Below are 9,810 nucleotides of genomic sequence, written 5' to 3'. Positions count from 1 at the left end.
ACTGGCTACGAACATACCAGATTGAATGCACCCGATCTCGTCCGATCTCGGAAGTTAAGCAACGTCGGGATTGGTTAGTACTTGGATGGGTGACCGCCTAGGAATACCAATTGTCGTAGGCAAAATATGATTTATTTAAGTTTTTACATTTTTAAATAGATTAGACCAAAAAATGTTGACCAATACTGGCTACGACCATGCCAGGTTGAATGCACCCGATCTCGTCCGATCTCGGAAGTTAAGCAACGTCGGGATTGGTTAGTACTTGGATGGGTGACCGCATAGGAATACCAATTGTCATAGGCAAAATATGATTTATAAAATATATTTAAATGTTAACATTTTTGAAGATTTTAGACCAAAAAATGTTGACCACTACTGTCTACGACCATACCAGGTTGAATGCACCCAATCTCGTCCGATCTCGGAAGTTAAGCAACGTCGGGATTGGTTAGTACTTGGATGGGTGACCGCCTAGCAATACCAATTGTCATAGGCAAAATATGATTTTTAAAATATATTTAAATGTTAACATTTTTAAAGATTTTAGACCAAAAAATGTTGACCAATACTGTCTACGACCATACCAGGTTGAATGCACCCGATCTCGTCCGATCTCGGAAGTTAAGCAACGTCGGGATTGGTTAGTACTTGGATGGGTGACCGCCTAGGAATACCAATTGTCGTAGGCATAATATCATTTATTTAAGTTTTTACATTTTTAAATAAATTAGACCATAAATGTTGACGAATACTGTCTACGACCATACCAGGTTGAATGCACCCGATCTCGTCCGATCTCGGAAGTTAAGCAACGTCGGGATTGGTTAGTACTTGGATGGGTGACCGCATAGCAATACCAATTGTCATAGGCAAAATATGATTTTTAAAATATATTTAAACGTTAACATTTTCAAAGATTTTAGACCAAAAAATTTTGACCAATACTGTCTACGACCATACCAGGTTGAATGCACCCGATCACGTCCGATCTCGGAAGTTAAGCAACGTTGGGATTGGTTAGTACTTGGATGGGTGACCGCCTAGGAATACCAATTGTCTTAGGCACAATATGATTTATTTAAGTTTTACATTTTTAAATAGATTAGACCATAAATGTTGACCAATACTGTCCACGACCATACCAGGTTGAATGCACACGATCTCGTCCGACCTCGGAAGTTAAGCAACGTCGGGATTGGTTAGTACTTGGATGGGTGACCGCCTAGGAATACCAATTGTCGTAGGCAAAATATGATTTATTTAAGTTTTTACATTTTTAAATAGATTAGACCAAAGGATGTTGACCAATACTGGCTACGACCATACCAGGTTGAATGCACCCGATCTCGTCCGATCTCGGAAGTTAAGCAACGTCGGGATTGGTTAGTACTTGGATTGGTGACCGCATAGCAATACCAATTGTCATAGGCAAAATATGATTTTTAAAATATATTTAAACGTTAACATTTTCAAAGATTTTAGACCAAAAAATTTTGACCAATACTGTCTACGACCATACCAGGTTGAATGCACCCGATCTCGTCCGATCTCGGAAGTTAAGCAACGTCGGGATTGGTTAGTACTTGGATGGGTGACCGCCTAGGAATACCAATTGTCGTAGGCATAATATCATTTATTTAAGTTTTTAAATTTTTAAATAGATTAGACCATAAATGTTGACCAATACTGTCTACGACCATACCAGGTTGAATGCACCCGATCTCGTCCGATCTCGGAAGTTAAGCAACGTCGGGATTGGTTAGTACTTGGATGGGTGACCGCCTAGGAATACCAATTGTCGTAGGCAAAATATGATTTATTTAAGTTTTTACATTTTTAAATAGATTAGACCAAAAAATGTTGACTAATACTGGCTACGAACATACCAGGTTGAATGCACCCGATATCGTCCGATCTCGGAAGTTAAGCAACGTCGGGATTGGTTAGTACTTGGATGGGTGACCACCTAGGAATACCAATTGTCGTAGGCAAAATATGATTTATTTAAGTTTTTACATTTTTAAATAGATTAGACCTAAAAATGTTGACCAATACTTGCTACGACCATACCAGGTTGAATGCACCCCATCTCGTCCGATCTCGGAAGTTAAGCAACGTCGGGATTGGTTAGTACTTGGATGGGTGACCGCCTAGGAATACCAATTGTCGTAGGCACAATATGATTTGTTTAAGTTTTTACATTTTTAAATAGATTAGACCAAAAAATGTTGACCAATACTGGCTACGAACATACCAGGTTGAATGCACCCGATCTCGTCCGATCTCGGAAGTTAAGCAACGTCGGGATTGGTTAGTACTTGGATGGGTGACCGCCCAGCAATACCAATTGTCATAGGCAAAATATGATTTTTAAAATATATTTAAATGTTAACATTTTTAAAGATTTTAGACCAAAAAATTTTGACCAATACTGTCTACGACCATACCAGGTTGAATGCACCCGATCTCGTCCGATCTCGGAAGTTAAGCAACGTCGGGATTGGTTAGTACTTGGATGGGTGACCGCCTAGGAATACCAATTGTCGTAGGCAAAATATGATTTATTTAAGTTTTTACATTTTTAAATAGATTAGACCTAAAAATGTTGACCAATACTGCATACGACCATACCAGGTTGAATGCACCCGATCTCGTCCGATCTCGGAAGTTAAGCAACGTCGGGATTGGTTAGTACTTGGATGGGTGACCGCCTGGAATACCAATTGTCGTAGGCAAAATATGATTTATTTAAGTTTTTACATTTTTAAATAGATTAGACCAAAAAATGTTGACCAGTACTGGCTACGAACATACCAGGTTGAATGCACCCGATCTCGTCCGATCTCGGAAGTTAAGCAACGTCGGGATTGGTGAGTACTTGGATGGGTGACCGCCTAGGAATACCAATTGTCGTAGGCAAAATATGATTTATTTAAGTTTTTACATTTTTAAAAAGATTAGACCTAAAAATGTTGACCAATACTGCATACGACCATACCAGGTTGAATGCACCCCATCTCGTCTGATCTCGGTAGTTAAGCAACGTCGGGATTGGTTAGTACTTGGATGGGTGACCGCCTAGGAATACCAATTGTCGTTGGCACAATATTATTTGTTTAAGTTTTTACATTTTTAAATAGATTAGACCATAAATGTTGACCAATACTGTCTACGACCATACCAGGTTGAATGCACCCGATCTCGTCCGATCTCGGAAGTTAAGCAACGTCGGGATTGGTTAGTACTTGGATGGGTGACCGCATAGGAATTCCAATTGTCATAGGCAAAATATGATTTATAAAATATATTTAAATGTTAACATTTTTGAAGATTTTAGACCAAAAAATGTTGACCAATACTGTCTACGACCAAACCAGGTTGAATGCACACGATCTCGTCCGATCTCGGAAGTTAAGCAACATCGGGATTGGTTGCTACTTGGATGGGTGACCGCCTAGGAATACCAATTGTCATAGGCAAAATATTATTTTTAAAATATATTTAAATGTTAGCATTTTAAAGATTTTAGACCAAAAAATGCTTACCAACACTGTCTACGACCATACCAGGTTCAATGCACCCGATCACGTCCGATCTCGGAAGTTAAGCAACGTTGGGATTGGTTAGTACTTGGATGGGTGACCGCCTAGGGATACCAATTGTCTTAGGCACAATATGATTTATTTAAGTTTTACATTTTTAAATACATTAGACCATAAATGTTGACCAATACTGTCTACGACCATACCAGGTTGAATGCACACGATCTCGTCCGACCTCGGAAGTTAAGCAACGTCGGTATTGGTTAGTACTTGGATGGGTGACCGCCTAGGAATACCAATTGTCATAGCCAAAATATGACTTTTAAAATATATTTAAATGTTAACATTTTCAAAGATTTTAGACCAAAAAATGTTGACCAATACTGTCTACGACCATACCAGGTTGAATGCACCCGATCTCGTCCGATCTCGGAAGTTAAGCAACGTCGGGATTGGTTAGTACTTGGATGGGTGACCGCCTAGGAATACCAATTGTCGTAGGCATAATATGATTTATTTAAGTTTTTACATTTTTAAATAGATTAGACCAAAAATGTTGACCAATACTGTCTACGACCATACCAGGTTGAATGCACCCGATCTCGTCCGATCTCGGAAGTTAAGCAACGTCGGGATTGGTTAGTACTTGGATGGGTGACCGCCTAGGAATAGCAATTGTCGTAGGCAAAATATGATTTATTTAAGTTTTTACATTTTTAAATAGATTAGACCAAAAAATGTTGACTATTACTGGCTACGAACATACCAGGTTGAATGCACCCGATATCGTCCGATCTCGGAAGTTAAGCAACGTCGGGATTGGTTAGTACTTGGATGGGTGACCACCTAGGAATACCAATTGTCGTAGGCAAAATATGATTTATTTAAGTTTTTACATTTTTAAATAGATTAGACCTAAAAATGTTGACCAATACTGGCTACGACCATACCAGGTTGAATGCACCCCATCTCGTCCGATCTCGGAAGTTAAGCAACGTCGGGATTGGTTAGTACTTGGATGGGTGACCGCCTTGGAATACCAATTGTCGTAGGCACAATATGATTTGTTTAAGTTTTTACATTTTTAAATAGATTAGATCATAAATGTTGACCAATACTGTCTACGACCATACCAGGTTGAATGCACCCGATCTCGTCCGATCTCGGAAGTTAAGCAACGTCGGGATTGGTTAGTACTTGGATGGGTGACCGCCTAGGAATACCAATTGTCGTAGGCAAAATATGATTTATTTAAGTTTTTACTTTTTTAAATAGATTAGACGTAAAATGTTGAGAAATACTGCTTACGACCATACCAGGTTGAATGCACCCGATCTCGTCCGATCTCGGAAGTTAAGTAACGTCGGGATTGGTTAGTACTTGGATGGGTGACCGCCTAGCAATACCAATTGTCATAGGCAAAATATGATTTTTAAAATATATTTAAATGTTAACATTTTTAAAGATTTTAGACCAAAAAATGTTGACCAATACTGTCTACGACCATACCAGGTTGAATGCACCCGATCTCGTCCGATCTCGGAAGTTAAGCAACGTCGGGATTGGTTAGTACTTGGATGGGTGACCGCCTAGGAATACCAATTGTCGTAGGCAAAATATGATTTATTTAAGTTTTTACATTTTTAAATAGATTAAACCTAAAAATGTTGACCAATACTGCATACGACCATACCAGGTTAAATGCACCCCATCTCGTCCGATCTCGGAAGTTAAGCAACGTCGGGATTGGTTAGTACTTGGATGGGTGACCGCCTAGGAATACCAATTGTCGTAGGCACAATATGATTTGTTTAAGTTTTTACATTTTTAAATAGATTAGACCATAAATGTTGACCAATACTGTCCACGACCATACCAGGTTGAATGCACCCGATCTCGTCCGATCTCGGAAGTTAAGCAACGTCGGGATTGGTTAGTACTTGGATGGGTGACCGCCTAGGAATACCAATTGTCGTAGGCAAAATATGATTTATTTAAGTTTTTACATTTTTAAATAGATTAGACCTAAAAATGTTGACCAATACTGCATACGACCATACCAGGTTGAATGCACCCGATCTCGTCCGATCTCGGAAGTTAAGCAACGTCGGGATTGGTTAGTACTTGGATGGGTGACCGCCTGGAATACCAATTGTCGTAGGCAAAATATGATTTATTTAAGTTTTTACATTTTTAAATAGATTAGACCAAAAAATGTTGACCAATACTGGCTACGAACATACCAGGTTGAATGCACCCGATCTCGTCCGATCTCGGAAGTTAAGCAACGTCGGGATTGGTGAGTACTTGGATGGGTGACCGCCTAGGAATACCAATTGTCGTAGGCAAAATATGATTTATTTAAGTTTTTACATTTTTAAAAAGATTAGACCTAAAAATGTTGACCAATACTGCATACGACCATACCAGGTTGAATGCACCCCATCTCGTCTGATCTCGGAAGTTAAGCAACGTCGGGATTGGTTAGTACTTGGATGGGTGACCCCCTAGGAATACCAATTGTCGTAGGCACAATATGATTTGTTTAAGTTTTTACATTTTTAAATAGATTAGATCATAAATGTTGACCAATACTGTCTACGACCATACCAGGTTGAATGCACCCGATCTCGTCCGATCTCGGAAGTTAAGCAACGTCGGGATTGGTTAGTACTTGGATGGGTGACCGCCTAGGAATACCAATTGTCGTAGGCAAAATATGATTTATTTAAGTTTTTACTTTTTTATATAGATTAGACGTAAAATGTTGAGAAATACTGCTTACGACCATACCAGGTTGAATGCACCCGATCTCGTCCGATCTCGGAAGTTAAGCAACGTCGGGATTGGTTAGTACTTGGATGGGTGACCGCATAGGAATTCCAATTGTCATAGGCAAAATATGATTTATAAAATATATTTAAATGTTAACATTTTTGAAGATTTTAGACCAAAAAATGTTGACCAATACTGTCTACGACCATACCAGGTTGAATGCACACGATCTCGTCCGATCTCGGAAGTTAAGCAACATCGGGATTGGTTGCTACTTGGATGGGTGACCGCCTAGGAATACCAATTGTCATAGGCAAGTTTTTACTTTTTTAAATAGATTAGACGCAAAATGTTGAGAAATACTGCTTACGACCATACCAGGTTGAATGCACCCGATCTCGTCCGATCTGGGAAGTTAAGCAACGTCGGGATTGGTTAGTACTTGGATGGGTGACCGCCTAGGAATACCAATTGTCGTAGGCACAATATGATTTATTTAAGTTTTTACATATTTAAATAGATTAGACCATAAATGTTGCCCAATACTGTCTACGACCATACCAGGTTGAATGCACCCGATCTCGTCCGATCTCGGAAGTTAAGCAACGTCGGGATTGGTTAGTACTTGGATGGGTGACCGCCTAGGAATACCAATCGTCGTAGGCAAAATATGATTTATTTAAGTTTTTACTTTTTTAAATAGATTAGACGTAAAATGTTGATAAATACTGCTTACGACCATACCAGGTTGAATGCACCCGATCTCGTCCGATCTCGGAAGTGAAGCAACGGCGGGATTGGTTAGTACTTGGATGGGTGACCGCATAGGAATTCCAATTGTCATAGGCAAAATATGATTTATAAAATATATTTAAATGTTAACATTTTTGAAGATTTTAGACCAAAAAATGTTGACCAATACTGTCTACGACCATACCAGGTTGAATGCACCCGATCTCGTCCGATCTCGGAAGTTAAGCAACGTCGGGATTGGTTAGTACTTGGATGGGTGACCGCCTAGGAATACCAATTGTCATAGGCAAAATATTATTTTTAAAATATATTTAAATGTTAGCATTTTAAAGATTTTAGACCAAAAAATGTTTACCAACACTGTCTACGACCATACCAGGTTCAATGCACCCGATCACGTCCTATCTCGGAAGTTAAGCAACGTTGGGATTGGTTAGTACTTGGATGGGTGACCGCCTAGGAATACCAATTGTCTTAGGCACAATATGATTTATTTAAGTTTTACATTTTTAAATACATTAGACCATAAATGTTGACCAATACTGTCCACGACCATACCAGGTTGAATGCACACGATCTCGTCCGACCTCGGAAGTTAAGCAACGTCGGTATTGGTTAGTATTTGGATGGGTGACCGCCTAGGAATACCAATTGTCATAGGCAAAATATGACTTTTAAAATATATTTAAATGTTAACATTTTCAAAGATTTTAGACCAAAAAATGTTGACCAATACTGTCTACGACCATACCAGGTTGAATGCACCCGATCTCGTCCGATCTCGGAAGTTAAGCAACGTCGGGATTGGTTAGTACTTGGATGGGTGACCGCCTAGGAATACCAATTGTCGTAGGCATAATATGATTTATTTAAGTTTTTACATTTTTAAATAGATTAGACCAAAAATGTTGACCAATACTGTCTACGACCATACCAGGTTGAATGCACCCGATCTCGTCCGATCTCGGAAGTTAAGCAACGTCGGGATTGGTTAGTACTTGGATGGGTGACCGCCTAGGAATAGCAATTGTCGTAGGCAAAATATGATTTATTTAAGTTTTTACATTTTTAAATAGATTAGACCAAAAAATGTTGACTATTACTGGCTACGAACATACCAGGTTGAATGCACCCGATATCGTCCGATCTCGGAAGTTAAGCAACGTCGGGATTGGTTAGTACTTGGATGGGTGACCACCTAGGAATACCAATTGTCGTAGGCAAAATATGATTTATTTAAGTTTTTACATTTTTAAATAGATTAGACCTAAAAATGTTGACCAATACTGGCTACGACCATACCAGGTTGAATGCACCCCATCTCGTCCGATCTCGGAAGTTAAGCAACGTCGGGATTGGTTAGTACTTGGATGGGTGACCGCCTTGGAATACCAATTGTCGTAGGCACAATATGATTTGTTTAAGTTTTTACATTTTTAAATAGATTAGATCATAAATGTTGACCAATACTGTCTACGACCATACCAGGTTGAATGCACCCGATCTCGTCCGATCTCGGAAGTTAAGCAACGTCGGGATTGGTTAGTACTTGGATGGGTGACCGCCTAGGAATACCAATTGTCGTAGGCAAAATATGATTTATTTAAGTTTTTACTTTTTTAAATAGATTAGACGTAAAATGTTGAGAAATACTGCTTACGACCATACCAGGTTGAATGCACCCGATCTCGTCCGATCTCGGAAGTTAAGTAACGTCGGGATTGGTTAGTACTTGGATGGGTGACCGCATAGGAATTCCAATTGTCATAGGCAAAATATGATTTATAAAATATATTTAAATGTTAACATTTTTGAAGATTTTAGACCAAAAAATGTTGACCAATACTGTCTACGACCATACCAGGTTGAATGCACCCGATCTCGTCCGATCTCGGAAGTTAAGCAACGTCGGGATTGGTTAGTACTTGGATGGGTGACCGCCTAGCAATACCAATTGTCATAGGCAAGTTTTTACTTTTTTAAATAGATTAGACGCAAAATGTTGAGAAATACTGCTTACGACCATACCAGGTTGAATGCACCCGATCTCGTCCGATCTGGGAAGTTAAGCAACGTCGGGATTGGTTAGTACTTGGATGGGTGACCGCCTAGGAATACCAATTGTCGTAGGCACAATATGATTTATTTAAGTTTTTACATATTTAAATAGATTAGACCATAAATGTTGCCCAATACTGTCTACGACCATACCAGGTTGAATGCACCCGATCTCGTCCGATCTCGGAAGTTAAGCAACGTCGGGATTGGTTAGTACTTGGATGGGTGACCGCCTAGGAATACCAATCGTCGTAGGCAAAATATGATTTATTTAAGTTTTTACTTTTTAAAATAGATTAGACGTAAAATGTTGATAAATACTGCTTACGACCATACCAGGTTGAATGCACCCGATCTCGTCCGATCTCGGAAGTGAAGCAACGGCGGGATTGGTTAGTACTTGGATGGGTGACCGCATAGGAATTCCAATTGTCATAGGCAAAATATGATTTATAAAATATATTTAAATGTTAACATTTTTGAAGATTTTAGACCAAAAAATGTTGACCAATACTGTCTACGACCATACCAGGTTGAATGCACCCGATCTCGTCCGATCTCGGAAGTTAAGCAACGTCGGGATTGGTTAGTACTTGGATGGGTGACCGCCTAGCAATACCAATTGTCATAGGCAAAATATGATTTTTAAAATATATTTAAATGTTAACATTTTTAAAGA

At 39.2% G+C, this 9,810-nt stretch overlaps 21 non-coding genes and 32 pseudogenes across 21 annotated transcripts; all 53 read left to right on the top strand.

Annotated features, from left to right (window-relative positions):
* Positions 1 to 3: 3 nt before the first annotated feature.
* Positions 4 to 122, top strand: LOC146153843 (5S ribosomal RNA; annotated as a pseudogene).
* Positions 123 to 187: 65 nt separating this feature from the next.
* On the top strand, positions 188 to 306 carry LOC146153842 (5S ribosomal RNA; annotated as a pseudogene).
* A 74-nt stretch (positions 307 to 380) lies between these two features.
* Positions 381 to 499, top strand: LOC146153841 (5S ribosomal RNA; annotated as a pseudogene).
* Positions 500 to 573: 74 nt separating this feature from the next.
* Positions 574 to 692, top strand: LOC146153840 (5S ribosomal RNA). Its single transcript, XR_014494976.1, has one exon. It is a non-coding gene; the product is annotated as a 5S ribosomal RNA (ribosomal RNA).
* A 64-nt stretch (positions 693 to 756) lies between these two features.
* On the top strand, positions 757 to 875 carry LOC146153839 (5S ribosomal RNA; annotated as a pseudogene).
* Positions 876 to 949: 74 nt separating this feature from the next.
* On the top strand, positions 950 to 1,068 carry LOC146153838 (5S ribosomal RNA). The gene has a single exon (XR_014498041.1). It is a non-coding gene; the product is annotated as a 5S ribosomal RNA (ribosomal RNA).
* Positions 1,069 to 1,131: 63 nt separating this feature from the next.
* LOC146153837 (5S ribosomal RNA) lies at positions 1,132 to 1,250 on the top strand (annotated as a pseudogene).
* Positions 1,251 to 1,315: 65 nt separating this feature from the next.
* LOC146153836 (5S ribosomal RNA) lies at positions 1,316 to 1,434 on the top strand (annotated as a pseudogene).
* A 74-nt stretch (positions 1,435 to 1,508) lies between these two features.
* On the top strand, positions 1,509 to 1,627 carry LOC146153835 (5S ribosomal RNA). Its single transcript, XR_014494975.1, has one exon. It is a non-coding gene; the product is annotated as a 5S ribosomal RNA (ribosomal RNA).
* A 64-nt stretch (positions 1,628 to 1,691) lies between these two features.
* Positions 1,692 to 1,810, top strand: LOC146153834 (5S ribosomal RNA). Its single transcript, XR_014494974.1, has one exon. It is a non-coding gene; the product is annotated as a 5S ribosomal RNA (ribosomal RNA).
* A 65-nt stretch (positions 1,811 to 1,875) lies between these two features.
* LOC146153833 (5S ribosomal RNA) lies at positions 1,876 to 1,994 on the top strand (annotated as a pseudogene).
* Positions 1,995 to 2,059: 65 nt separating this feature from the next.
* LOC146153832 (5S ribosomal RNA) lies at positions 2,060 to 2,178 on the top strand (annotated as a pseudogene).
* A 65-nt stretch (positions 2,179 to 2,243) lies between these two features.
* On the top strand, positions 2,244 to 2,362 carry LOC146153831 (5S ribosomal RNA; annotated as a pseudogene).
* Positions 2,363 to 2,436: 74 nt separating this feature from the next.
* On the top strand, positions 2,437 to 2,555 carry LOC146153830 (5S ribosomal RNA). Its single transcript, XR_014494973.1, has one exon. It is a non-coding gene; the product is annotated as a 5S ribosomal RNA (ribosomal RNA).
* A 65-nt stretch (positions 2,556 to 2,620) lies between these two features.
* On the top strand, positions 2,621 to 2,738 carry LOC146153829 (5S ribosomal RNA). The gene has a single exon (XR_014497678.1). It is a non-coding gene; the product is annotated as a 5S ribosomal RNA (ribosomal RNA).
* A 65-nt stretch (positions 2,739 to 2,803) lies between these two features.
* On the top strand, positions 2,804 to 2,922 carry LOC146153828 (5S ribosomal RNA; annotated as a pseudogene).
* A 65-nt stretch (positions 2,923 to 2,987) lies between these two features.
* On the top strand, positions 2,988 to 3,106 carry LOC146153827 (5S ribosomal RNA; annotated as a pseudogene).
* A 64-nt stretch (positions 3,107 to 3,170) lies between these two features.
* LOC146153826 (5S ribosomal RNA) lies at positions 3,171 to 3,289 on the top strand. Its single transcript, XR_014497713.1, has one exon. It is a non-coding gene; the product is annotated as a 5S ribosomal RNA (ribosomal RNA).
* A 74-nt stretch (positions 3,290 to 3,363) lies between these two features.
* Positions 3,364 to 3,482, top strand: LOC146153825 (5S ribosomal RNA; annotated as a pseudogene).
* Positions 3,483 to 3,555: 73 nt separating this feature from the next.
* Positions 3,556 to 3,674, top strand: LOC146153824 (5S ribosomal RNA; annotated as a pseudogene).
* Positions 3,675 to 3,737: 63 nt separating this feature from the next.
* On the top strand, positions 3,738 to 3,856 carry LOC146153823 (5S ribosomal RNA; annotated as a pseudogene).
* Positions 3,857 to 3,930: 74 nt separating this feature from the next.
* LOC146153822 (5S ribosomal RNA) lies at positions 3,931 to 4,049 on the top strand. Its single transcript, XR_014494971.1, has one exon. It is a non-coding gene; the product is annotated as a 5S ribosomal RNA (ribosomal RNA).
* Positions 4,050 to 4,113: 64 nt separating this feature from the next.
* On the top strand, positions 4,114 to 4,232 carry LOC146153821 (5S ribosomal RNA). Its single transcript, XR_014496685.1, has one exon. It is a non-coding gene; the product is annotated as a 5S ribosomal RNA (ribosomal RNA).
* Positions 4,233 to 4,297: 65 nt separating this feature from the next.
* On the top strand, positions 4,298 to 4,416 carry LOC146153820 (5S ribosomal RNA; annotated as a pseudogene).
* Positions 4,417 to 4,481: 65 nt separating this feature from the next.
* LOC146153819 (5S ribosomal RNA) lies at positions 4,482 to 4,600 on the top strand (annotated as a pseudogene).
* A 64-nt stretch (positions 4,601 to 4,664) lies between these two features.
* Positions 4,665 to 4,783, top strand: LOC146153818 (5S ribosomal RNA). Its single transcript, XR_014494970.1, has one exon. It is a non-coding gene; the product is annotated as a 5S ribosomal RNA (ribosomal RNA).
* A 64-nt stretch (positions 4,784 to 4,847) lies between these two features.
* LOC146153817 (5S ribosomal RNA) lies at positions 4,848 to 4,966 on the top strand (annotated as a pseudogene).
* Positions 4,967 to 5,040: 74 nt separating this feature from the next.
* LOC146153816 (5S ribosomal RNA) lies at positions 5,041 to 5,159 on the top strand. The gene has a single exon (XR_014494969.1). It is a non-coding gene; the product is annotated as a 5S ribosomal RNA (ribosomal RNA).
* A 65-nt stretch (positions 5,160 to 5,224) lies between these two features.
* LOC146153815 (5S ribosomal RNA) lies at positions 5,225 to 5,343 on the top strand (annotated as a pseudogene).
* Positions 5,344 to 5,407: 64 nt separating this feature from the next.
* LOC146153814 (5S ribosomal RNA) lies at positions 5,408 to 5,526 on the top strand. Its single transcript, XR_014496801.1, has one exon. It is a non-coding gene; the product is annotated as a 5S ribosomal RNA (ribosomal RNA).
* A 65-nt stretch (positions 5,527 to 5,591) lies between these two features.
* On the top strand, positions 5,592 to 5,709 carry LOC146153813 (5S ribosomal RNA). Its single transcript, XR_014497677.1, has one exon. It is a non-coding gene; the product is annotated as a 5S ribosomal RNA (ribosomal RNA).
* Positions 5,710 to 5,774: 65 nt separating this feature from the next.
* Positions 5,775 to 5,893, top strand: LOC146153812 (5S ribosomal RNA; annotated as a pseudogene).
* A 65-nt stretch (positions 5,894 to 5,958) lies between these two features.
* Positions 5,959 to 6,077, top strand: LOC146153811 (5S ribosomal RNA; annotated as a pseudogene).
* A 64-nt stretch (positions 6,078 to 6,141) lies between these two features.
* Positions 6,142 to 6,260, top strand: LOC146153810 (5S ribosomal RNA). Its single transcript, XR_014494968.1, has one exon. It is a non-coding gene; the product is annotated as a 5S ribosomal RNA (ribosomal RNA).
* Positions 6,261 to 6,324: 64 nt separating this feature from the next.
* On the top strand, positions 6,325 to 6,443 carry LOC146153809 (5S ribosomal RNA). The gene has a single exon (XR_014497878.1). It is a non-coding gene; the product is annotated as a 5S ribosomal RNA (ribosomal RNA).
* Positions 6,444 to 6,517: 74 nt separating this feature from the next.
* LOC146153808 (5S ribosomal RNA) lies at positions 6,518 to 6,636 on the top strand (annotated as a pseudogene).
* Positions 6,637 to 6,684: 48 nt separating this feature from the next.
* LOC146153807 (5S ribosomal RNA) lies at positions 6,685 to 6,803 on the top strand (annotated as a pseudogene).
* Positions 6,804 to 6,867: 64 nt separating this feature from the next.
* LOC146153806 (5S ribosomal RNA) lies at positions 6,868 to 6,986 on the top strand. Its single transcript, XR_014495938.1, has one exon. It is a non-coding gene; the product is annotated as a 5S ribosomal RNA (ribosomal RNA).
* A 64-nt stretch (positions 6,987 to 7,050) lies between these two features.
* On the top strand, positions 7,051 to 7,169 carry LOC146153805 (5S ribosomal RNA; annotated as a pseudogene).
* A 74-nt stretch (positions 7,170 to 7,243) lies between these two features.
* On the top strand, positions 7,244 to 7,362 carry LOC146153804 (5S ribosomal RNA). The gene has a single exon (XR_014497141.1). It is a non-coding gene; the product is annotated as a 5S ribosomal RNA (ribosomal RNA).
* Positions 7,363 to 7,435: 73 nt separating this feature from the next.
* Positions 7,436 to 7,554, top strand: LOC146153803 (5S ribosomal RNA; annotated as a pseudogene).
* Positions 7,555 to 7,617: 63 nt separating this feature from the next.
* On the top strand, positions 7,618 to 7,736 carry LOC146153802 (5S ribosomal RNA; annotated as a pseudogene).
* Positions 7,737 to 7,810: 74 nt separating this feature from the next.
* LOC146153801 (5S ribosomal RNA) lies at positions 7,811 to 7,929 on the top strand. Its single transcript, XR_014494967.1, has one exon. It is a non-coding gene; the product is annotated as a 5S ribosomal RNA (ribosomal RNA).
* A 64-nt stretch (positions 7,930 to 7,993) lies between these two features.
* Positions 7,994 to 8,112, top strand: LOC146153800 (5S ribosomal RNA). The gene has a single exon (XR_014496684.1). It is a non-coding gene; the product is annotated as a 5S ribosomal RNA (ribosomal RNA).
* A 65-nt stretch (positions 8,113 to 8,177) lies between these two features.
* Positions 8,178 to 8,296, top strand: LOC146153799 (5S ribosomal RNA; annotated as a pseudogene).
* Positions 8,297 to 8,361: 65 nt separating this feature from the next.
* LOC146153798 (5S ribosomal RNA) lies at positions 8,362 to 8,480 on the top strand (annotated as a pseudogene).
* A 64-nt stretch (positions 8,481 to 8,544) lies between these two features.
* Positions 8,545 to 8,663, top strand: LOC146153797 (5S ribosomal RNA). Its single transcript, XR_014494966.1, has one exon. It is a non-coding gene; the product is annotated as a 5S ribosomal RNA (ribosomal RNA).
* Positions 8,664 to 8,727: 64 nt separating this feature from the next.
* On the top strand, positions 8,728 to 8,846 carry LOC146153796 (5S ribosomal RNA; annotated as a pseudogene).
* Positions 8,847 to 8,920: 74 nt separating this feature from the next.
* LOC146153795 (5S ribosomal RNA) lies at positions 8,921 to 9,039 on the top strand (annotated as a pseudogene).
* Positions 9,040 to 9,087: 48 nt separating this feature from the next.
* LOC146153794 (5S ribosomal RNA) lies at positions 9,088 to 9,206 on the top strand (annotated as a pseudogene).
* A 64-nt stretch (positions 9,207 to 9,270) lies between these two features.
* Positions 9,271 to 9,389, top strand: LOC146153793 (5S ribosomal RNA). The gene has a single exon (XR_014495936.1). It is a non-coding gene; the product is annotated as a 5S ribosomal RNA (ribosomal RNA).
* A 64-nt stretch (positions 9,390 to 9,453) lies between these two features.
* On the top strand, positions 9,454 to 9,572 carry LOC146153792 (5S ribosomal RNA; annotated as a pseudogene).
* A 74-nt stretch (positions 9,573 to 9,646) lies between these two features.
* Positions 9,647 to 9,765, top strand: LOC146153791 (5S ribosomal RNA; annotated as a pseudogene).
* The last annotated feature ends 45 nt before the right edge of the window (positions 9,766 to 9,810 follow it).

The sequence above is a fragment of the Ascidiella aspersa genome, chromosome 4, assembly GCF_963924565.1.
Source record: "Ascidiella aspersa chromosome 4, kaAscAspe10.2, whole genome shotgun sequence".
NCBI lineage: Eukaryota > Metazoa > Chordata > Ascidiacea > Phlebobranchia > Ascidiidae > Ascidiella > Ascidiella aspersa.
The sequence above is the reverse complement of the archived record's forward strand: the minus strand, read 5'-3'. Positions and strand labels throughout refer to the sequence as shown.